This window comes from Eptesicus fuscus, chromosome 15 (genome assembly GCF_027574615.1).
Source record: "Eptesicus fuscus isolate TK198812 chromosome 15, DD_ASM_mEF_20220401, whole genome shotgun sequence".
NCBI classification, from domain to species: Eukaryota; Metazoa; Chordata; class Mammalia; order Chiroptera; family Vespertilionidae; genus Eptesicus; species Eptesicus fuscus.
The window spans coordinates 67119172-67141940 of NC_072487.1; the positions used below are offsets into that span (position 1 = coordinate 67119172).

At 48.3% G+C, this 22769-nt stretch overlaps 1 protein-coding gene and 1 non-coding gene across 3 annotated transcripts in view; one reads left to right on the plus strand and one right to left on the minus strand.

Moving 5' to 3' along the window:
* Positions 1 to 22769, plus strand: part of ASTN2 (astrotactin 2) — a 769045-nt gene that overhangs the window by 19359 nt on the left and 726917 nt on the right. The window lies entirely within an intron of this gene.
* On the minus strand, positions 2821 to 2951 carry LOC114235358 (small nucleolar RNA SNORA38). The gene has a single exon (XR_003621545.2). It is a non-coding gene; the product is annotated as a small nucleolar RNA SNORA38 (small nucleolar RNA).

A 22769-nucleotide genomic window follows, 5' to 3' on the forward strand; every position in this document is an offset into this window, starting at 1 on the left:
TTTATAGTTGTCGCACCTGACCTAACTCAATAGCAATATGAAGGGATTTTATTTTTACAGTAAAACCACATTAGTCCTCATAGGAACTGCTTCCTTTTGATGCTAATAAAATTTTTAATTTGCACAATATTTCATTACATTTTATAATGATAAACACACAGCATAAACAGGTTTGGGAAACCAAGTAACTCTCTGTAAAAACACAACTCAAGTGTCAGCCCTGTCCTAAGAGTGCTGGAGAGGGAGTCGCTTGCTAGTGTGAGCCCTCGGTGCCTGTGAGCCCCAGGATAAAGCAGGTGGTCAGCGCAGAGAAAACCAGCTAAAAGCTTTTGAAATAAATACATGGTTCAGATCGACAGAGGCATTAAGTCACAGGGATTTTAGTGGTTGAGCCTTTAGATAACATGTTGCCTAAAACTCTGATTTACAGAAGAGAAAAAGGGAATCCATTTGCACCCTTGATGGGAGTATAAGTTGTTGCAGCCACTGTGAAGACAGTATGGAGCTTCCCCCAAGAATTAAAACAGAACTACCAAATGATCCAGCAAGTCCACTCCGGAGTCTGTATCCAAATGAAATGAAAACAGGACCTTGAAGAGGTATATGCGTCTCCCCCCGCCATGTTCGCTGAAGCATTCTTTACCATGGTCAAGATGTGGAAACAGCAGCTCTGAGTCAGTCAACGGATGAATGGAGAAGATGTGCTGTAAGCCTACAATGGAATGTTATTCAGCCAGGAGAGAAAAGGAAGTTCTGCCGCTTGCGACAGTGCGCATGGACCTCGAGGGCATTGTGCTAAGTGAAATAAATCAGGCGGAGAAAAATGGATGCTGTATGATATCACTTAAGTGTATATAATCTGAAAAAGCCGAACTCACAGAAACAGAGACTGGAATGTCAGTGCCTGGGGGATGGGGGAAATGGGGAGATGTTGGTAAGAGAGTACAAACTTCAGTTATTCAGTGAGTAAGTCCTAGGGATTAAGTGTGCAGCATGGTGACTGTGGTGAGCAATACTGTATTACATGCTTGGAAGTAGCTAAGCTAGATTTAAAAGTCTGCACCACGAAAACGAATGGTAATTATGTACCATGATGGACGAGTTAGCAAATGCTATGGTGGGTACTCATTTTGCAATATGTAAGGGTATCAAATCAACCCACTGCACACTTTACATTTACTCAATGAAAAATCAAGAGAAAGAAACTGAATTGCAGAGTCAGGAACTCAAGTCATTGGGTTCTCAGAGTTCCTGGCCCCTCTTGGGACTCCACAGTGATGGCCACTGAGGCTCTCTTTTGCGGGGAACCTTTTAAAGGAGACACCCAACACTCTTCCTGTTTTGCAGATGAGAAAACTGTGGCTCAAATAATGAAGCCATCAAGTACAGGATGCTGAGCAAAGTAGAGCTGCTGTTTAATTCTCAGATCACCTTGACTTCTTGAACGCCATTCCAAGTATTTCTTTACTCAGGGGAAGCTTTGCAATATTTCTTTAAAAATAACTAAACCTTATCAACAATTGGGTTTTCATCTGTGACCACACTTGATCTTTGCATCACCTTATGAGGGTGGGAATGAGAGCAGGATTCCCCGGTTAATTCCTCTTTGCTGTCACCGCATACCCCCTTCCCATGCACACGTGGCTTTTAGGGGCTCTCTGGAACCGTCCATGTGCCAGTTCTCCAGGCCATCCGAGCTGAGACCGGACAGGACCCTCAGGCCCATCCACACGAGCCCTCTCATTGCACAGAGGGAGACCAAGGCCCAGAAAAGGCGAACACCTGCCGGAAGTCCAGGGGCTGAGATCGCTCTGGACGCAGAGTTTAGGGCACCCAGCCCGTGTTATTTACCCCCACCCAGTTGCCTGTGTAGCCCTGGGTCTCCCAGATTGCTCGCTAGCTGGGGAGGGTGGGCAGTTAAGGAGAGGGCCGGGGTGTGAGCTGGCTGCCAGGAGTGCCGTGCTTTACGAGGCGCAGAGGATAATTCAGAATCCATTTTGGGGATGTCTTGCCCCATAAAATCTCCGGCAAGAATGGCTGGGAGTTTGTTTTGACGTCTCCAGCAGATTTTTAAAAATACTTCTTTCCATCTTCTTTTCCTCTTATTTTATGCTTCCTTTTTTCCTACCTAATTCTCATTGGACGGTACGCTCATGGGAGCTTATGAGGGGACCCAGTGGGGGAGGGTCTTGGGGTAGGGATCCTGCTGTATACTAGTAGGTTCTTGGGCTGCAGGTGGTTGTGCAAAAGCTCGCCCTTCTTGGCGGATTCTTCCTCTGCAAAGACATCGGCTCAGGAAATGACTTCATGGGTTTGCCTGCCACTCATAGAGCTGGACTTACAGATGCCATTCTTTAGGCCAAGCAAGGCTCCCGTGTAGCCCTCCGTCGTGTAATGCAACAGCAGCTGCCCCGGCCTCATGTCCCTCACCCTCCGCCAGGTTGCAGTCCTCTCCCAGTCTCTCTTCAATATGGCTCCAGTTTCTTCCTTCATACCTGCCTCTGCTGCCTGAAGCCTCGCTCCCAAGGTCCCTTTTCCCTGGCTTAGGTCCTCTGTGGCTCCTCACTGCGTACAGGATGAATAGCAGACTCCTTGGCATCTGAGCCCGCCACCTAAGGTCCTCACCCTTCTCTCTCACTATATCTCTGCCCACACCTCAGCCAGACTGGGTTTGCACTGCTCCCAGAAATCAAGCTCTGCTTCCCCATTCCCGTGACTTGACTCGAGCGGTCCTCTGTCAAGGATGTCCCTTTCCCCTCCGTCTCTGCTGGTGGAACCCTGTCTCTCCTTCATTACAGCTACTTTTTTTTTCCTTTTTTCCTATATGGGATGGTTGATCTTGAGCCTGCAGGGAGCAAGCTGGCTCCAGACTTCTCCAATTCCACATTTCTTTGCCTCCGATTCTTATGTGTCCATAGACAGGGAACCACAGACACACCTTTGTAGGAGGGTTATAGCTACTTTTTGGATGGAAACTTCCATCCTTACTGCCTCTTCCTCTTTCCTTCCTCCCCTAGTTCAGATTTGAATAACTTTATTCAGAAAACCTTGTTTAGGTCCCTCTGAGGCCACCAGTCTTACATTAAGATGTGTGTGTTCGGGTCTTACCTCATTCCCTGTCTGCGTAGTCCAGTACAGTAGACAATGCCCATAGGTGGCTATTGAGCACCGGAAATGTGACCAGCGAGACCAAGGGGCTCCATTTTAAATTTCACTTAATTTTAATGAATTTCAACATAAATAATAGCCACTATGGGTAATGGCTGCCACATCGCCCAGCACGGGTATAGAGCGTGCCCACCACTGCAGAGAATTCTGTTGAACAGCACTGCTAGGAGGTCCGTGCGGGAAGGATGGGGTTTGGTGCTTTCTGTACCCTGTTCCTATCCCTTCTTGGATGGGTGTCAATCAATGTCGATAGAGCTGACCTTCAGGCAAGGCTGCTTCCCCGCTCACCTCAGAGAGATGCAGTTGTCAGGGGGAACTTCATAGCCATTTACTTACAAAACACACCAAGGTTTGCTAATACAGGTATTGCCTCATAAGCTTTCTTCTGCAAAGTCTGTGCATCCCATAGACCGGGTTTCTTAGGTTAATCCACTAGTGACACTGGCAGGAATTCCTGGGCCCTGATGGGTCATTTCTCAGCCCAGCCTTTTCCTTTCATCTCAGCCTCCTCCCTGCTCAGAGCAGGTCCCCCCCACAGCTCGGCCTTCGGAAGAGGGGCCCAGAGGTTCTCATTCTCACCTGCTGGGAGGCAGGTGCCGACGGAGCTGTCTGACATGAATGCACAGGTTTGAGCTTCCGTGGATGTTTCATGGAAGATTTATGAGTGTTTCTTCGAGAGAGAACAAAACTCTCCCCTGTGAGTGATGGATGGGGATGGAATGCAAGACTCGCTCCTCTCTCTCCTCCTCCCCCACCCTTCCTTCTCTCATTCTCCTCCTCCTCTTCATTCCCACTTTCTCTGTCATCTCTTCTCTTTCCTCTCTGCTTTCCTCTGTGTCTTTCTCTCCTTTTTTCCCCTTTAATGTTTCCTTTTTCCTTGCTCCCTCCCTTGCTCTGTGTACCTGTCTGCCTTTCTCCCTGTCTGTCCTCATCTCCCTCTGTCTGTCCGCTCCCCTCAGCCTTGAAGTCTGTTTAGCATCCCTGAGGACAAGTCACTCCTGTCTGCCTAACTGACCACAGAAGCCAGCCCAAGCCCCTTGTTGGCCCCACGCACAGCTCAGAGCAAAGGAGAGAAGACGGGGCGGCGCCCTGACCGGGCTGCCTCCCTCGCTGCCCCTGTTGTCCCATGTGACTCCAGATGTCCCCGAGGACTTCAGAGGCCTCTGAGGCCCTGGATGCATCTTGCACAAATCAGGCCATGATCCCGAGGCTCAGTGTGAGGTGTGATATTGAGAGCAGCTGGTGGAAAGGACCTGGGGGGCTTGGCTTATTCCTGATTTGCTAAATATTTGAAGCTCTGGTGGGCCTCTCTCTCTCAGCCTCTGCTCCTCTTGCCCTATTTAGTCTGTCAGCCCTATTTTAAAGCTTTCCCCCCTCAGGGCATTGGCAACATCTGCTGAATAGTTTCAGAAGAAAAGTTTCAAGAATGATAAACTTTCTTAAGAGATCATGCCTTCTAAAATGTCAACACTTGGCTGGAACTGACAAGGAAAGGCACCTGAGCCCAGTTACCGTATCCCCGAAATACGTGTCCCTTCTTGAGACTGAGCCCAGTTACTGTATCCACAAAATACATGTCCCTTCTTGAGACTGACCTTGAGGGCATATGCTCCATGTAGCTTGCAAGGGTCAGCAGTACTTTAGCAATTGATCTTGAGTCTAGGGGATTTCTTGTTTCAAAAGAAACAAAAGAGCAAAATGAAGAAGGAAGAAGAAAGGGGAGGAGGAGGAGGAGGAGGGAAGGGAGATGAAGACTGAAAAGAAGACGGACTAATAGCCTGTGTGCCTGTCTGCAGGGTAGACTGGAATTCACTCTGGAGCAGGATTGGGAGTATCTCTTGTAATCCTTGGACTTATTACTTTGTTTTCCACAGTTTCAACATTTAACCTATAACCAAAGCTTATTACTGTTTCTCCCAGCATATCCTTGGAATCCACCCCTTTCTTTATGTCTTTACCCTGTACACGTTCCTCTCATCTCTGTCAGGCAATTCAGTAGACACCTAGCATCTTTCAGATTCCCTCTTGCTCTTCATCTCTGCCCAGTCCCTTCCCAGTCCTCACATGCTATCTGCATGACTGTAAACTTGAGCATCAAACCCTGCCTCTCCTCTGCTTATATTCACAATGACTTCCCATCGTGCTTATCATGGAGGACTTTGTTCCCAGCGAAGGCCTGCAAGATAATCAACCTTAGCTGCACATTGGGATATCAGGAAGCTTTAAAAAATGTCAGGACCTAGAATGGACCCTAGGCAAATTAAATAAGTATAAATGGGAGTTAGACTGTTTGCCAGTTTCTTGTAAAATTCCACAATACTCTTACCCTATGATCCAGCAATCCTATTTCTTGGTATTTACAAAAATGCATTGAAAACTTATGTCCCATGCAAAAACTTGCACCTGAGTGTTTGCCACAGCCTAATTTAAAATTTCCAAAACGTGGATGCAAACAAGATGTCCCTCAATCGATGAATGGATAGATAAACTGTGATATGTCTAGTTGAGGGCCTGTAATTCAGTGATAAAAGGAAATGAGCTATCAAGCCTGGAAAAGACAGAGAGGCACCTTAAAAATCATAGTGCTAAGAGAAACAGGCCAATCTGAAAAGGCCACATGCTACATATGGTTGCAGATATATTGCATTCTGGACAAGGCAAACCTATGGAGGCAAGCGCAAGATCCATTGTTACGGGCTTGGCGGAAGCTGGGAAGGGACAAGAGGGTGGAGCCCAGGGCCGTGGTCGGCAAACTGTGGCTCGCGAGCCACATGCGGCTCTTTGGCCCCTTGAGTGTGGCTCTTCCACAAAATACCATGGCCTGGGCGAGTCTATTTTGAAGAAGTGGCGTTAGAAGAAGTTTAAGTTTAAAAAATTTGGCTCTCAAAAGAAATTTCAATCGTTGTACTGTTGATATTTGGCTCTGTTGACTAATGAGTTTGCCGACCACTGGCCCAGGGGGTTTTAACAGCAGTGAAACTGTCCCGCATGCACAGGACGCATAGGCACAGTTTCAAATTTGTCAGAACCCATAGGGTGCACCCCCAAAGAGTGACCCCTATGAAAACTATGGACTTCAGTTCATCAGATGTATTTATATTGGCCCATCGATTGTAACAAATGTGCCATACTAAGACGAGATGTAAGCCATGGGGGAGACGTGTGTGTGTGTGTGTGTGTGTGTGTGTGTGTGTGTGTGTGTGTAGAGGTGGTATGTGGGAACTATCTGTGCTTCCCCATCAATATTTTCTGTAAACCTAAAACAGCTCTTAAAATGTCAGGGCCCTGTGCTAAGCCAGGGAAATCAGAATAACTAAGCATGACCGTTCTGTTTAGTTTTCCATCACTCAGGGTGACTTCGGGATTCTGATCCACAGCTGGGCTCCCAGGGCCCCTGAGCAGAGGTGCCCTGGCCTGCTCCGCCTCACCCCTGTGGTTTTTCTTTTGCTTGCCAGAGGCCCCACAGAAGCCCTCCTTGACCATTCGGCCTAAATTGTACCTGGAGATCCGTATTCCATGTTTATTGTGTCTAGACTGCACACTCTCTGAGGAAAGGTACTGTGTTCAAACCACGTGCTTCTCCAAGCATTTGCTTCATAATTAGTACTCAGTACCTATTTACTGAGTGAGTGAGCAAAGGAATGAATAGGTCCTGCAATTTAATAGATTCCTCCCTCTTGCCAACATCATAGAGCAGACCACGGGGAAGCGCGGTGGGTGGCTCTGGCTGGAGCTAGGTGAGAGGAAGTGGGCATGCTTAGACGAGCTGCAGAAGATGGAGAACATACTCCCTTCACGACCCATGAGCATCCCCCGCCAGTTGGTGGCCTGAGTCCCGAGTTTGAGTTGGGGAAGGGAGGAGTTAAATGTGTCTCCGTCATTTCCGTTTGCTTGCCCTGCCATAACATTAGCGATTGCTTGGTCAAACCGCAGTGTAATGCAATTAGGCTCACGTCTTCCGATCTCCTGCATGTGCCTTGGAAGCGAGTTCTGCGACTGTGGGAAACAGCTCTGTAGTCCGAGATGACGCTGAAAGAAGAAAGACCATAAGCCCTCCCACCCAGCCCCCAACGCCAGCCCCTTTGCTGCTTCTTTCGTATAAGAAATTAAATTGCCTTTAGACTGAGAGACAAGGTAAAAAACATGTAGAAACAGCGTATGTGCAGGTGCTTTCTGGAACAGAGAAAATTGCAAAAGATTCCTTTAATCTTTGCTCTGGGAGGGAGGGAGAGACACGCACACACATTGAGGTAGCAGTTAAGAAATTACTTGTGTTTGTGTGGCTTGAGTTCCAGCTCTTGGTAGAACATCTGTACTCGATGAGGAGGGGCTGATGTCAGATTTACGGTGAAGGCCCCGAGGACAGGAGAGCCGGGCGGTTCTGTTGGAGGATATGGAGAAGAAGGTGGGGGACTGTATGTTGGTACCTGTGAGACTTAGGCTGCAGAGACAAGGCGGAAGGCCTGATGGAGGGCTCAGTTAACATGGAGCTGCAAATGGTCCCCAGCCCAGGCGGCCCCCAGGCGGGAGAAGAGCTCTGATTTCTCACCTGGGCTACACTTCTCACTCCTGAGTGGCTTGAGTAAGTCACCCATTCCTTCTAGAGCTGTATCCGTAAGGCTGCTGCAACAGAAATAAACTCTGTTCACGTAGGCAAAGGGCCTTTATGAGAAGGGTCTGGGATGGCTCATAGCAGGAGGGAAGAAGCGGGCTCAGAAAGGGCAGCTCTGGGGATCCGAGCACCCCCACCATGTAGAGGGGCTCCATTCTTTCCTCCCTCCCTTCTGCCTCCATGGGCTCCAAGTGGCTACCTGTTTACCTCTCATGTAGGGAAACAGAGGACACCTGGATTGACATTCCCTCCAGGCATGGTTGAAAGGAGAGTGATATTTTTAAAGGTGAGTCTCGGAGGTAGTGAAATGGTTGCCAAGCCCTGGCTGGTGGGGCTCAGTGGGTTGCAGTGTCATCCCATGCATTGGAAGGTCGTGGGTTCAATTCCCCTGTCAGGGTACATACCAGGGTTGCAGGTTTGATCCATGGTCAGGGTGCATACAGGAAGCAATCAATTGATGTACCTCTCTCACATTGATGTCTCTCTCCTTCTCTCTCTCTCTCTCTCTCTCTCTCTCTCTCTCTCTCTCTCTCTCTCTCTCTCCTCCACCCCACCCCCGCTTCCTCCCTCTTTAAAGTCATTTTTTTAAAAAGATTGCCTCATAGCAAATGCCACACGTCTTCATCAGGGCCAGTGGCATTCTCTCCTGTAAGGGAATTGTGATTTCCAAAATCCTCCTTCAGCAACAGAAGCTTCCAGTGGAGTCTTGGGCAGCCCACTGTAAAGACCTGAGAGCAGAACTGCTCTGGCCAAGAGGCTCGAGCCATCCCTCCAGCCTCCTCTCCCTCACTCCCCAAGCAGTCCTTGCAATGTCCGTTTAGAACCTAGAGCTCCTTGAAGTGCAGTTGGACACCACGGGGCTAGGTGATCTCCGGGGTCCTTTTCAGCTCTGGCCTTTGCAGCAAAACGGCGTGGAAGTCAGGGCTCTATAAAGCCGCGTGCCGAGGGGAAGGAAGGTGATTCATGGGAGTAGTTACGGGGCTGAGTGACTCCTGGTGTGCCTGGCAAAGACCATGACCTTTATGAGGACTGCTCACTCATGCCCCACCCATGCCCAGAAGACTTTGGGCTCAGCAATCGTCTCCAGAAAGTAAACCTTTGCCTGGGGAAATAATGCTAAGAAGTGTGTTGAATTCCTGGTTTGAACCCTGTTTCCATCTCCAGCCCCACGTCCTGCCGTTCTCCTTGTTGTTCGGTGCTTTTCCATGTCTGTTGGGCTTCGGTCAATTCCTGTAACGTAACAATCTCCATTGTGCCGCTGGGCCTTTGCACAGGCTGCCTCCCTTGCCTGGAAAGATCTCACCTCCGCCTCTTGTCTGACTGACTCCTGCTACTACTTCCAGATTCTCAGTTAATATCAGTGCTTCAGGTAAGCCTTTCCTGACCTCTCAGGTTAGAGCTGGCCTCCCTGTTTTGTATAGAAGGTTCTGTAATAGTACTTGGTTACAGGTTTTAATGATATGTTTATTTCCTTTTGATGTTCATATTTTCCACCATCCTGTAAGCCCAGCACAGGCATGAGTCAGATCTCTGTTAGTTGCTAAAAGGTGTATGTGGACTGAAGAAATACATATGGAGCATACCATTCTCAAAGTGTTGATTCAGTTCAGTGAGCATTTATTGAACACCTTCTGTATACCGGGTCCTCTCTGAATAGGACATAGATCCAGCCCTTGAGTTGCCATTTTCTTGGGCAGGATACATTTTTCCTGTTCTCCCATTCAATTCCCAACCTACTGCAGAGTGTGAGCTCTGAGGCCCAGAGAGGTCAAGGGATCTGACCAGGGTCACACAGTGACTTGGCGGCTATGCCGGGATTAAAAGCCGACTCCTGGCTCAGTGCTCCTCTGCTTCTCCCATTCCTGCAGAGCATAATGAAGTGTAATTAGTGAAAGTGGATTTCCTCGCACATGGCACAAAGCCCTGCCCTTCTTTCCCCTACGGAAGAAAGAGTCTTGGCTAGGGAAGGATGAGGAGTGTGGGTGCAGAGGAAGAAACGTAAGGGGGTGCTTAGCAAAGGAAGGTGCTAGAGTACCCATGGGCCTCCCCAGTCCAGGATGCTCCAGGTGGTGCCCCAGGCTGAGGAGGAATTGAGCTGGCATCTTAGAGTGGCCTGCCCCCTGCTGTCAGGGAGGAAGACAGTCACTTGGGAGCTTGCCTTCTCTCTGTGTCCCTGATCCCTTCTGCTCTGCTCGACTTCCCATCCTTCTCAGCTCCCTCCCCTGAACCCCACTTCTCTATACTCATCCCTGCCTCACTCCTCCTGAGAGCAGACATGCTCCATCTTGGTCCCAGTACCATTGACCCCCCCCAATGGTGGGTCCCCACAGGGCAGAGGCTGCATCAGCTCAGCTTAGCTCTGCTGGCCAAGAGGGGTGCCGTGTTTCCAGGTCGTTGAGACTTAACCAGACCACGGCAGCAAAGTGGGCACCTTCCTTCCGACTCGCCTATCTTACACCCCATTTAACCTTGCTGCAGGCTGCCCGCAGCTTCCTGCATCGGGGCAATAGCTGCTCTTTCCCAGCTCTCTCCACGCTGGGGACAGAGGGTGGTCCCGATGAAGACACAGTCGTCTTTGACTGCAGGCAGGGTTCCTGTGATGACAGAACCAGCTTTGCTACTTTCTTCTTGCCCCAGAGTCTCAAGTGTCTGGTTCATTTCTTTCCCCCTTCCCTCCTGATCTTTGTCTGAGTGACAGCTTCTCTAATTAGGCAGTTGAGGAGGTAACCTGAGCTACTTGGAGCTGGCAGTGGGGTAAGAGTCCCGGTTCCAGGTGCACCCCTTGCGTGAGCGCTGGGCATTTGGGCCAGGCACCCTTGCCCCCTTCAGTCATTAGCAACCCCCGCCCCCACCCCGCTGGGGCTGGCTCCAAAGCTCCTGGGCATCCTCTTCTCTTCTCAATCAAGGATTCACGCTCCCCGGTGCCGAGAATGCCCTGCATCTCTGTGCTTTCTCTATGTAGCTCTCCTTTAACCCCTCTCTCCCCATCTTCTGTTCTCTCTTTCTTTCTCTGCTTCCCCCGTCTTCCTAAGATAGGCAGACAACGGGAGGTTTGTGCACTCTTGCTTAGCATGTCTCTCATGAAGCCACCTCCAGCCCACCTGGACACTCCTGCCCCCTTGGTCTTGATCACACAGCTGTCAGTATCCCCTATGCTCCCTCCTCTGCATCCCCTGAACCCCAATTCTCTATGCTCATCCCTGCCTCACTCCTTGCTCAAAGCTCTCCCCTGGGAAATCTCGCCCATCTAGTGTACCCCCACTCCCCATATCCCCTGTCCACACACATTCATGTTGGCCTGAAACTTCTTATTCATTCTTATTGCCATTTAGAAACGGTTTGTAAAAAGTTTTAATTCTTTGACTTTTGACACTGCATGCCTTTCTGGGTCTGAGTTATGCTTCCCAACAGGAGGAGGGTCACACGCTCCCTTATGTTGCTTTCACGGTGAGCATGTTAATAGGCGTGATGTGTGCTTATAATTCATGTGCTTGCTCTGAAACAAAAGCAATGTTATGGTCTCTTTGCTGAAGTGAGGGCGTCAGAAAGCTTCAGAAATTATGAGAATATATATCGTGGACTTTATCACAATGGGCACTCAGTCCACCGGGGCTTGAGCTGTGGTGGTAAAAGGGTGTCGGGGTGATACCTGTGAATGTCTTTCCTCCCATTTCTCTGTTCTCCAGGATTCCCAAACTCCCTTTCATCCATTTATTCACACCACTGATTAATTCATCGGCCATCCACCCTCTGCCCTTCCACCCATCCATCCATCTATCCATCTATCCATCTATCCATCCATCCATCCAGCTATACATCCATCTATTCATCCATCCAACCATCCATCCATCCACCCTCTTGGTGAAGAATTCAGGGGTCAGTACCCTGAAGGAACATTGTCAGGCTAGCAGACGTGGGCATGGGAGGAGGGAGTACTCAACCATAATCCAAGGCACCATCTGCCAAGAGCAGTGAGAAAAATGCCCCTGGTCTCCCAAGAAGGCACCAACAGAGGACGCTGCGTCTGGGAGGGTCTTTAGAGATCGTCCCCTTCAGCCCTCACAGTGTGTCATGTGGCATCCAGGGCCCCGAGGAAATGACTTGCACAAAGGTACTCATCAAGGTAGCAGGACAACCAAGGTTGGATCCACAGAACGGCAGGGCTGAAATAGAGCGCTCAGCTTGCTCCTCCCTTTTCACAGGTGGAACAGCGAGGCCCAGAGGTGGGAAGGGACTAGTACCCCAGGTCCAGTCACGCATCTGGTAGCAAAACTGACATTTCAGCAGACATCTGTCTTGGTTAGGCTCAGACATACGTCATGCTGGAAAAGAATTAGCGACTTGCTCAGGTTAAGGTTCTCTTAGGTTTCACTTTTGTCTTGAATCACCATTCTAGTATTTTCTCCAGCCAACCATGCTGCGCAGTCAGACTTCCCAAGACACCTTGAGTTCTGTCTGAAACCTCCCCGCAACCCCGCGTAATCCCGTGTGGCCCTGCCATCTGCTTACCTTCAGGAGGACCCCCGTTTTAACCCGGTCCAGCCTTTCCGCCCAGCCCCATGCCACCGCCCAGATTTGGGTTCCTGCAGGCATTCCCAGGCAGCACCGAAGCTGGCAGCCCAGCCGAGGCCAGAGCCCAGGCGCCGCGGAGACCAGGTTCTTGGCTGCTGACGGGAGATAAGTGGGGACGTAAATGGTGATTTTCTGGCCTGTGAGCCCCTGTTCGTGGATTTCATCTTTTAATGGAAGTACAGTAAATGAAAGCTGTTTTCACAATATGCCAAGCAACAGGTCAGGAACATCTGAGCCGCCGGAATTGATTGGAGGGAGCTGAGCGTAACAAATCTCCCCAAATTGCACCCAGCTCCACTTGCATCAGCTCCCAGAAGGCGGCCCCCAATTATTGTACAAGGCAATTATTTCTGAGCTGGAAAATAAAGCCATGCTTTCATTGCTTCCTGCCAAAAAGAATTGTCACCTCATTTTTTTGTGAGTGTTTTAAGCCCTAATTGAACCTTAGGCCTCCTCCCCTTCAGCATCTCCTTCCCATTCTTGGAGGCCAAATCCGTTCCTTAAGTTTCATTCCAATGGCACCTCCTCCAGGCAGCCATTCTCCCCACTCCACCCCAGGGTTTCAGTTCAAAGCAAAAGTATTAAACTATAGTTAAAATGACATACAATGAAATGCACAGCTCTTACGTGCACATTTCAGTGGGTTTTGTATACATGTATATATGCTTAAGGCCATTTCCATCATTCCAGAACGTTTCCTGGTGATCCCCTCCCGTCAACATATATCCACCCATAGGCAGCCACTGGGCTGACACGTGCCACTGTTCATTAATTTTTGTCTATTCTTGACCTCTGGGTAGGGGACTGAAAACGATGGCCTTTGGGCCAAATCTGGCCCATCGTCTCTTTTTGCGTGACTCGTGAATGAAGAATGGTTCTTACGTTTTTAAATAGTTGGAAGGAAAATAAAAAAGGAGAATGATATTTTATGACTCATAAAAAGTATATGAAATTCCAATTTCAGTGTTCATAAATAGTTTTCTTGGCAAAGAGCCGTACTCATAGGTTTATGTATTGTCTGTAGCTGCTTTCATGCCACGGCCGCAGAGTTGAGTGGTTGTGTTAGAGATTGGCTGCGCGCGCGCGCGCGCACACACACACACACACACACACACACACACACACAGACACGCATGCACGCACCGGTCCCCGAAACGAACATATTCATTAGCTGACCTTTCTCAGGAAGAGTTTCTCGGCCTTCATATGGCGTGTGCCCTCGTTGCGGATGCCTTTGCTCCGTGTGTTTTTGAGCTTCGCCTGTTGTGGAGTGCATCAGTAGTTCATAGGTGGCTATTTTCAATCCTGTCAGGCAGATGTTCTGTTTTCCCTTTCTGAACTCCTAGAGCAGGAATATATGGTGAGTGTGCTTCCCCCAGCACTGCCTCTTTCTGAGCGGTGCCTTGCATTCCCGATCAATCATGGTCTATTTTCCTGCTGGGCCTGGGCTTGGGCTCAGAATTTGTCTTAACCCAGCGCTCCAGGCAGGCACTGCTAACAGATCCGAGTTTAACTACTTAAAAAAAAAAATCATGATCCTCAGAAAACATCCATGGCTGACTATGATAGTCCAAATAAAGCACACACTTGGAGCCATTTGGATGAAGCCCATCAAGGTCATGTGCAATATAGCTGAGCTCTTAATAAAGTACACAGAAGAGAGAACAATCATGAAACCCTTTCTATTTTACCTGGTTTTTGACACCACCACCCCCGCCCTGTTTTGAGTGTTTGGTGCACATTATACTGCTCCCAAAAGTTCCTGGAGGGCAGGACAGTACCATGTTCATCTTAGGACATCCCACTGTCCCTCACAAAGTGTCTGATTCGAAGCAACTGTCCGTAGATGTTTATTCACTTGGATGAAGTTTTATTATTCCTCCCAGGAGACACATTTACATGCTAACAGAAGCCTATAAAGACTTAACTGGAAGGATTAATGGTGGGATTCCAGGCATCTGCAGCAGCCTGGTTGGGGGGTATGTTTGGAGCCAGCCAGTCCCCATCATCTCACCTTGTCAGGGCTGCCTCCTCTACATGAACTTGGGCTGGTTCTTCTTGGATCAGTTGGAGGCAGTTTGGTGACTCTCCTTCTTGCCAGATTCAGAAGAACACCAGGTGCCTTTTTTCCTGCAAGGGGCATCTTGCCCCCTTTCCTGTAGATGACCTCCTTGCTCCAGACCCTAGAGATGAGAGCATTTTGATCCAAAGACATATTTATTGTTCCTCCTGATACGTAGGAAGGGCGCAAAGGCATTCAGAAAATTGGAGGGGAGGGGAATGACAATGATGTGGAGAGAATATTCTCAGACTTTCTCAAATGCTACCAGATAGGTCTAGGGTAGACAGAAATTTGCACCCCCAGCTTTGGGACACACTAAACCACGTTGTCTCTCAGCTTTTCCAGGAGTGGCATCCCTCTTAGAAAAGAAGGACAGGGAGTCAGTATCTCTTAGAAAGGAGGAAGGGGAATTAATGTTGGTGCGCATAGCATCTCCACGAGGAAGGTGGTGTTGGTCCCCACATTGCAGTTGAGAAATCAGAAGCTTAGAAGGAACAAGTGACTTGGCCGAGGCCCCAGGCCAGCCAACACCAGAAATAGCATCCTGCCCCAGGCCTCTGTGGCACGCTGCCCCCAGGGAGTCTGGTAGTAATTAAAGTCCCCTGCTATCTAGTGGGAATTTGGCTTCATACTAGTAACATGGGCACTCATGTTACTAGTATGGACCGCACACCCTCTTGAAGGTGTCGGAAAGGACCGCACACCTTCTTTGAAGGTGTCGGAAACAGCTCTAGACTGGGTGCCAGGAGCTCAGCTCTCCAAACCCACCGAGTGACCTTGGACAGATCGCTGCCAGCCTCTCCTGTTCTCCTCACCTGGGAAATAAAGGACACGAGTCCACCTGCCAAGCCTCGTCCTCTTCTCCTTGTCTTTAGGAATGGGCTTTATTTTTAAAAAATTTATACTTTTATAAATTACATGAGTAATATACACACCCATTCTTTTTGTAAGAATATAAACGAAATATAATTACATGGAGTAAAAAGAGGCGGTCTGCCCTCAGCGTCCACACCTCACATACTTTCCCAGAGACAATCACTGTTCACTGTTTAATGTGAAGCCTTCCCAATTATTTTCCTCTTTAGGTACGCCCACATGTAGGTGTCAATCCAAATATGCTTCTGCATTTTCCCCATATGTAGGACCATTGCTGTATCTATTCTGAGACTTGCATGTGCATGTTTTCCATTTAAACATGATTGGAAATCTTTCAATATTGGAACATTTGGACCTACCTCATTATTTCTAATGACCTCATTCTGTAGTATAGATACACTATAACTTATCCAAACCATTTGCCTATTGATGAACATTTATGTTTTTTCTAATCTTTTATTATTAAAAATACTATAGGCCTGGTGCATGGAATTCTTGCATGTGTAGGGTCCCTAGGCCTGACCAGTGATCAGGGCCGATAGGGGCCTTCCGGCTGCCAGCCAGGGCCTTCCTTCACTCCACGCCACCCCCTAGTGGTCAGCGCATGTCATAGCGAGCCATCAAACTTGCGGTCTTCCAGCCAAACTCCCGAGGGGACACTTTGTATATTAGCCTTTTATATACATAGAGGAGAGATATGACAGCGAACCTTTTTTGTATATATAACTTTCTACTGGGTGTGTGTATTTCTGTAGGTTTTATGCCTGGGGGAGGGTGAGAGGGTAGTATTACCAGGTCCAAGACTGTGGCCATTGTCAACTTGTGTAGAGAATGCCGAATTGCCCTGCAGAATAGCTATGCCAGTTACACTCAGAGTCCAGGTGGGATGTTAGATTGGCAGGAATGGTAAGGGCGTCTCTGTGGGTTCGGTACATGCCCATCACCCTTCAAAGGACCCTCTGCATGCCATGGGTGATTGTCTACAGGTGAGGCAAGTCTGCCCCATGCCTTCCGCATCTGGTTTCCTGCAGTTCAGCTCACATGGCTTCCAGAACAGCGTTTTAGAAAAGGCTTTCCAGTATGGGGAGATGGCGTGATTAACCTCCCGCCCTGCTCAGAGCTCTGGGTTTCCTGCGAAGGTCCCAGTGGATCGCCAAGGGCTGGCAAACAGTTGACTAATAGGGGCTGCTGCATCTGGCCTCGCTTGGAGAGCGGCCAAGTCCCAAACAGTTCAAAAGACCTCTGGCTCCCTCGCCCGTTCCTGACAGGGGCCCACCACCACATGCCCTGAGTAATGTGCTGTATTTATCCTCTCTTTGGCTGACGGAGGCCTGTGTTTTCCCCTCCACCTGCCTGTTTTTGTTCCTTTGTCTGCCTAGAGTCTCTAAGCCTTCAGCCACACCTTGAGCACAGCAAGCAGAGGGGGCGGTTGGTTTTGTGAAGATTAGTTGCACAGCTAGCTGTGTTTTTCTTCAAACCAAGCCCGGATGTTTTTGTTTCTCACTCTTAAACCTGAATCAGGATGGAGAAGGTGAGGAAATGAAAGTGCCCACATGTGTTGAGCTCCTACTGTGTGCCGAATGCAGTATTGGGTACCATACAGGCATTACCTCATTGGCTCTTCCCAAGAAAACATCACCGCCCCTGTTTTCAAATGAGGAAGCTGAGCCCAGAGAAGTGGCATAACCTGCTCATGAGTAGAGTCAGGAGACCTGGGACCTGAATCCACATCTGTCTGAAACCCTGGTTCAGGCTCAGCGCCTCTTGCCCGCCAGCTGCTGAGAAGGAAGAATATTTTTATATCTTTAGCCACACCCATCAGCGCTGTACTAACCCCCAAAACATGTACTTTTGGTACTTCCAAGGATTCAAGCGTCAGATCACCCACAGCCATTTCCTGCCAACCCAGAGAATCATCACCAACTCGGTCTTAGAACCTTCTGATGATTATTTATTTGAATTTGACAGTTTATCCATTGGAGTGGCTTATTGGACTGTGACAGTTTCCTGGAGGCTGTGTGCTGTGGTAAGGGGGAAAAGTGGACTCTCAACTTATACCAATTGGGGTTCCAATTCTTACCTTGCCTGCTGCACACACGCCCCCCAAACATCATTTTACCTCCATGAACATCAAGTCTTTTTAAAGCAGTGGGACTATTATTTCTGGTTTCTACTGTAGTTGATTATGCTTTTGCTACAACCCCGCCCCGCCCCCCCCCCCCCCAAGATGTCCATGTCCTAATCTCCTAACCTGTGAATACGCTATGGTGCTCTGGCATATGACAAAAGGGACTGTGCAGACATGATGAAGTTAAGGATCTTGGGATGGGAAGGTCATTCTGGATTATCCGGTGGGTCCAATATAATCACAAGGGTCCTTTTAAGAGAGAGGCACTAACAGAGTCGGAGAAGGAGATGTAAAGAGAGAGGCATAGAGACACTTAAAAATGCTATGCTGCCACCTTTGAAGAGGGAGGAAGGGGCTGGGGCCAAAAAATCAGCTCTAGCCTCTGGAAAGGAAAAGGAAATGGGTTCTTTCCTAGAGCCTCCAGAAAGGGACACAGCCCTGCTGACTCCTTGACTTTGGCTCAGTGAAACCTGCTTTTGACTTCTGACCTCCAGAACTATAAGATCATAAATCTGTGTTGTTTTACGTCACTGAGTTTGTGGTCATTTGTTACAGCGGCAATAGGAAACAGATACACTTCCTCACCCAGTGGTGGGCTTCTTAAAATCTGTGAGGCAGACAGACTTGAACTTGGATCTCCTGCTTCTTTACTTACAAGCTGTGTGTGCCCTTGTGCCTCTTTGATGCTGTGAAAGGGTTTGTGAAGATAGCATGCAATTGTGCTAAGGTAATGCCTGGCGCAAAATAGATGCTCAATCATGAATTTTTTTTTTCTTGACCTGAGCCATGAAAGGACGGTGCAGTCATTGGGTGTGGATGGCTTCGGTGAGCCTGATGAGTAGAGTGGAGAAAACATGGGTTCTTATGACAGAGACACAGCTTTGAATGCCTCCTCTGATATTTGCTAATTCTGTGACCTAAATCTCTATGAAGGAAGGTGAACCTTCTGAACATGCATTTAGGCAAGGGTGAATGAATACACTGTACAAACCTGGTTCACACATCCCCTTCTAGCTTGAGCTCCTAGAGGGCAGGGCAAGGATGCCTGCCTTGTCCATCTCTCTGTCCTTATGACCTAACACAGTGGCACATAGTTGTGCATGGAGATGTTTGTTGCACAAACTGAACTGTGATGGAAAGGAGTGTGGTCTAGTATTGTTAGAGTAAACCCCAGACCTCAGAGGACAGTAGGAAGAGGGATTGGGGAGGTCCATCAGGAGGAAGAATTGGTTCTAAAGTTTGGTCCATTGCCAAGGGCAGGATGGAGACCACAGTGGTTAGGTAGGGTCTGACATAATGGCTCTCCAAGGCTGGGATGATAGGATTTGATTCATCCAGGTAGTTAGGCTTCTGTCTGGCCTGACTCATTGCTTTTTTTTTTTTTTTTAATTATGCTTTTATTTATTTTAGAGAAAAAGGATAGGGGAGAGATAGAAACATTGATGAGAGAGAGAGACCTCATTGATCAGCTGCCTCCTGCATGCCCCCTACTGGGGATCAAGCTCACAACCCAGCATGTGCCACCGGTGACCTCCTGTTTCATGGGTTGACACTCAGTCACTGAGCCACACTGGCCTGGCTCATCGCTTCTTTATGCAGTGCCCACAGCTCCTCTTCTGTAGGTGCTAATGGTGAGAAAGGAAACTAGCCCCTGTCTGGGCCTTAACTTCCATTAACCCCAGGCCCAGGATGAGGCTTCCCTGAACAAGGCTCTTCCTCACCCAGTACCTTCGCTCAGTCGTGCCACAGACTACTGACTAGCAGGAGGGTTCATAAAATGGCATTGCAAGGGGCTGTGAGCTCCATCGGACCTGGTGCCTGCCCTTATATTTGAATTATTTCCGCCCTTATTTGGTGTGTAATGCCTTTGAGCTAATTTTGAGACTTCCAGTCATGCAGCCTCTCCAAGTCCATTTGAATTAATTTTGCAAGAAGCGTTTTTGACTTACTGTGGTCCAGATTAAGTCATCTTGTGATCTTCTCATCCACTGTCTCTGTAATTCTATTGAAAAGCTATTGTTTGTGGGCTGTGATTAGTTCTTTTTTTTTTTTTTTTTATAATAACCCTGGCCTTACACAGCCTCATAATTCCTTTGTTTTCCTGGGTTGTGTCCAATTTGTTAATCCTTGTTGTAGAAGAGCAATGAAAATGGTAAGTCTCGAGCCCTGCCAGCTCAGGCAGTGATTGGCGGCTCCCTTTAGACAAGTCGCTGCCTCATTTGGAGACCTGGCCTCCTGATCTGGGAAATGGGAAGAACCACAGGCCTGGCGTGCAGGTGGGTGATTGACTGGGGAGCTGTATCTGAAAATGCCTGTCACGTACCCGTTGGCAGTATTTCCCCCTTCTCTCAAAGTTCTTAAAGCTCCTACTTCTTGCATTTTCCCTCTCTGTCTAAAAGATCAATATGACATTTGATGTTGTAAAAAATTTAAGCGTATGTTCTGCTGCTGTTCCTCCACGACTTTCCAGAAATATCGGTAAAAGCTTTGGTAACGGTATCAGCTCCTTTTCTGCACACCTAAGGCACCTCCTGTCCGACGGCTGGTTTGCATTTTCCCCAAATCGCTATGTATTCCCTTCACTGCTTTCTGCCATAGCTGTGTCTGTGAGGTCTTAATTACTTCCTAATTGTCCACGTCTTCTCTTTTCTTCTTTTTTCCTGGCAAAAGACAGATTATCAAAGATGGGTTCGGGATCTTTGCCACTATAGAGTCATCATTAATTTCGGTTCTCCCTCATTACGAGGGCAGGGATGTGTTCCAGTTTGCTCTCTAATTTCCCACTTGGATAGTTTTTAAGAACTGTTCTTTTTTTTACAATTAAAAAAATCTTTATTGTTGAAGTATTACACATGTCCCCTTTTTCCCACCATTGACCCCTTCTAGCCTGCTCCCGCCCCCCGCCGCCCCAGGCCTTCACCACCCTAATGACCTTGTCCATGGGTTATGCATACAAGTTGATTTCTTCCCACCACCCACCTACCCACCCCTGCCTTCCCTCTGAGATCCTACTGTCTCTCGATAATCTGTGTCTTTCACAGATTATCGAGAGACGGTAGGAGCACGTCTTCACTGGTTCGTGTCTTATTTGGACCTAACCATTCTTCACTGCGATGGACAGTAATTCATTGACACAATGCTATGACTTAGAGATGCTAGGACCCTGGGAATTGAGTGGAAATCTTCTGGCTCCAAGACCAAGTTTTCGCTTTATGCTTCTTGCTTCCAATGTGCCTGCAAACAAGAGCCTGCTTGATGAATTTGCGAAGCATTCCTCCATGCAGTCAACATCAGCCAGGAGTTAGCAGGGAAGGCAACGTGAGCGGCAAAACCTCAGGAGCTGGCGCACCTATTAGCCAGCACATCTTTAAAACTGTTTTTAATAATAGGTAAAGTTTGCTCAGTAACTTCTGTGTGTCAGGCATTGTGCTGTATGCTTCACATTTATCATCTCATTTTATTTTTGCAACCTTTAGAGGTAGATACTATTATTCTTCCTGGTTTACAGATGCCAAGACTGAGGCTCAGATAGATGAAGGGAGTTGCCTAAATGCACACAGTTAATGAGTGGCAGCCCTGGGATTTGCGCGTTTCAAATCCAGGATCCTGGGTTACTATGAAAATGATCTTCAGCTCTCAAATGTCCATCCGAATGGGGTCTGTGCTGGCAGATAGAGCCATTGCAGGGGAAGCCTTGGTAAGCCTTGCTAATTAGTACCGGTGAGACTCTGAGGCTCTTCTCTTCCCTTCTCACCCTCTGAGGGAAGTCAATGAGTCATGAAGCAACCAAGGGGCATCTATCTGATTGAGAGAGGAGAAGCCAGACACACAGCTAATCCACCAAGGACGTAATCAGCCCTTGAGTCATTGTGCCGGCTGCACTTGAATGTGCCCACACTGGCCCTGGGGACTGCAGTCTGGCCTTGTGCAGCTTCTGGAGTGAGGATGCTCAACAAATCTCAGTAGCTGCTTTGCCAAGTGGTATTAAGGATTCCCTGAACACCCTGCTCAGCCAAGCCCACATCACCACCTCTCACATGGAAGAGAAGGGAAGATCTTTTCAGATGAGCCGTCCTATGGAGATGGGAGACGTTGAGGAAGGTGTGTACATGCAGTAAAGACCCCCCCGCCCCCCCCAAAATCTGGGCATAGGAGACTAGTCGGCTTTCTGAGTGTTTTGGTGCATGGGGGTGAAAGTGGGGCTTCTCTTCTCTTAGCTTCAGTTTTCTCCCTTGAAGAATAAGAAAATTAGCCCTGGCTGGTGTGGCTCAGTTGGTGGAGCATCGTCCCATGCACCAAGAAGTCGCTGGTTCCATTCCAGGTCAGGGCACATGCCCAGGGTGTAGGCTTGATCCCCAGTAGGGGGTGTGCAGGACGCAACAAACCGGTGTTTCTCTCTCTCTCTCTCTCTCATTGATGTTTCTCTCTTTCTCCATCTCTCTTCCTCCTTCTTTAAAATCAATAAAAACATACTTTAAAAAAGAATAAGAAAGTAAGACTAGAAGACTTTCCAAGGGCCTCCCGGATTTAGCCTTCTATGACCCACCCGTGCATTAATGTCTAGCAGTGATAACAAAATTTCATGAAATTCTTTCCATCTTTCAGACACTTGTCAAAGTGCTTCAGGTATTGTATCATTAACCCTCACAACAAGCCGATGAGGTGAGATACTGACTTTATAGATCAAGACATTGGAGCTCAAGGAGGTTGCAAGTCTTTCTTTTTTAATTGATTTCAGAGTGGGAGAGAGAGAGAGAAACATCAATGATGAGAGAGAATCATTGATGGACTGCCTCCTGCACCTCCTACACTGGGGATCGAGCCTGCAACCCTGGCATGTGCCCTGACTGTGACTGGAACTCTGCTCTCGTTCATAGGTCAACGCTCAAGCACTGAGCCACACTGGCTGGGCAAGGTTACAAGTCTTGCTCAAGGTCATACAACTATAAAAGGTGAAGTAGGGATTTACATCCAGGTCATCTGGCTCCTGAGTTCACTGTGCTTCCCTCCCTTTCAGTCAGGCTTCCCTGGAAACACTGCTCCCCAACTCATGATGGCAGGCGAGAGGACACCCACAGGAACAGCACTCTGGGAAATTGAAGCTTTGCTATTTTTGTTCCAGTTTTGCTTCGATGAAAGAGGCGAGGCAGGGAGTGCTGTTGCCATATAAGAAATGCATAGGCCCTTTTAATTCCTGGGCTGGGCTGAGCTTGGATTGGAATAGAAGACTTCCAGTTGTGTGTCCAGCGGGATTTGGGTGGCCGGAGCCATTTAATAGTGCAGAGTTTAAGAGTTCTGTCTAGAGGGTTAAAGGGACCGAGGTTCAATTGCCAGCCACTTACTAGTTGCCA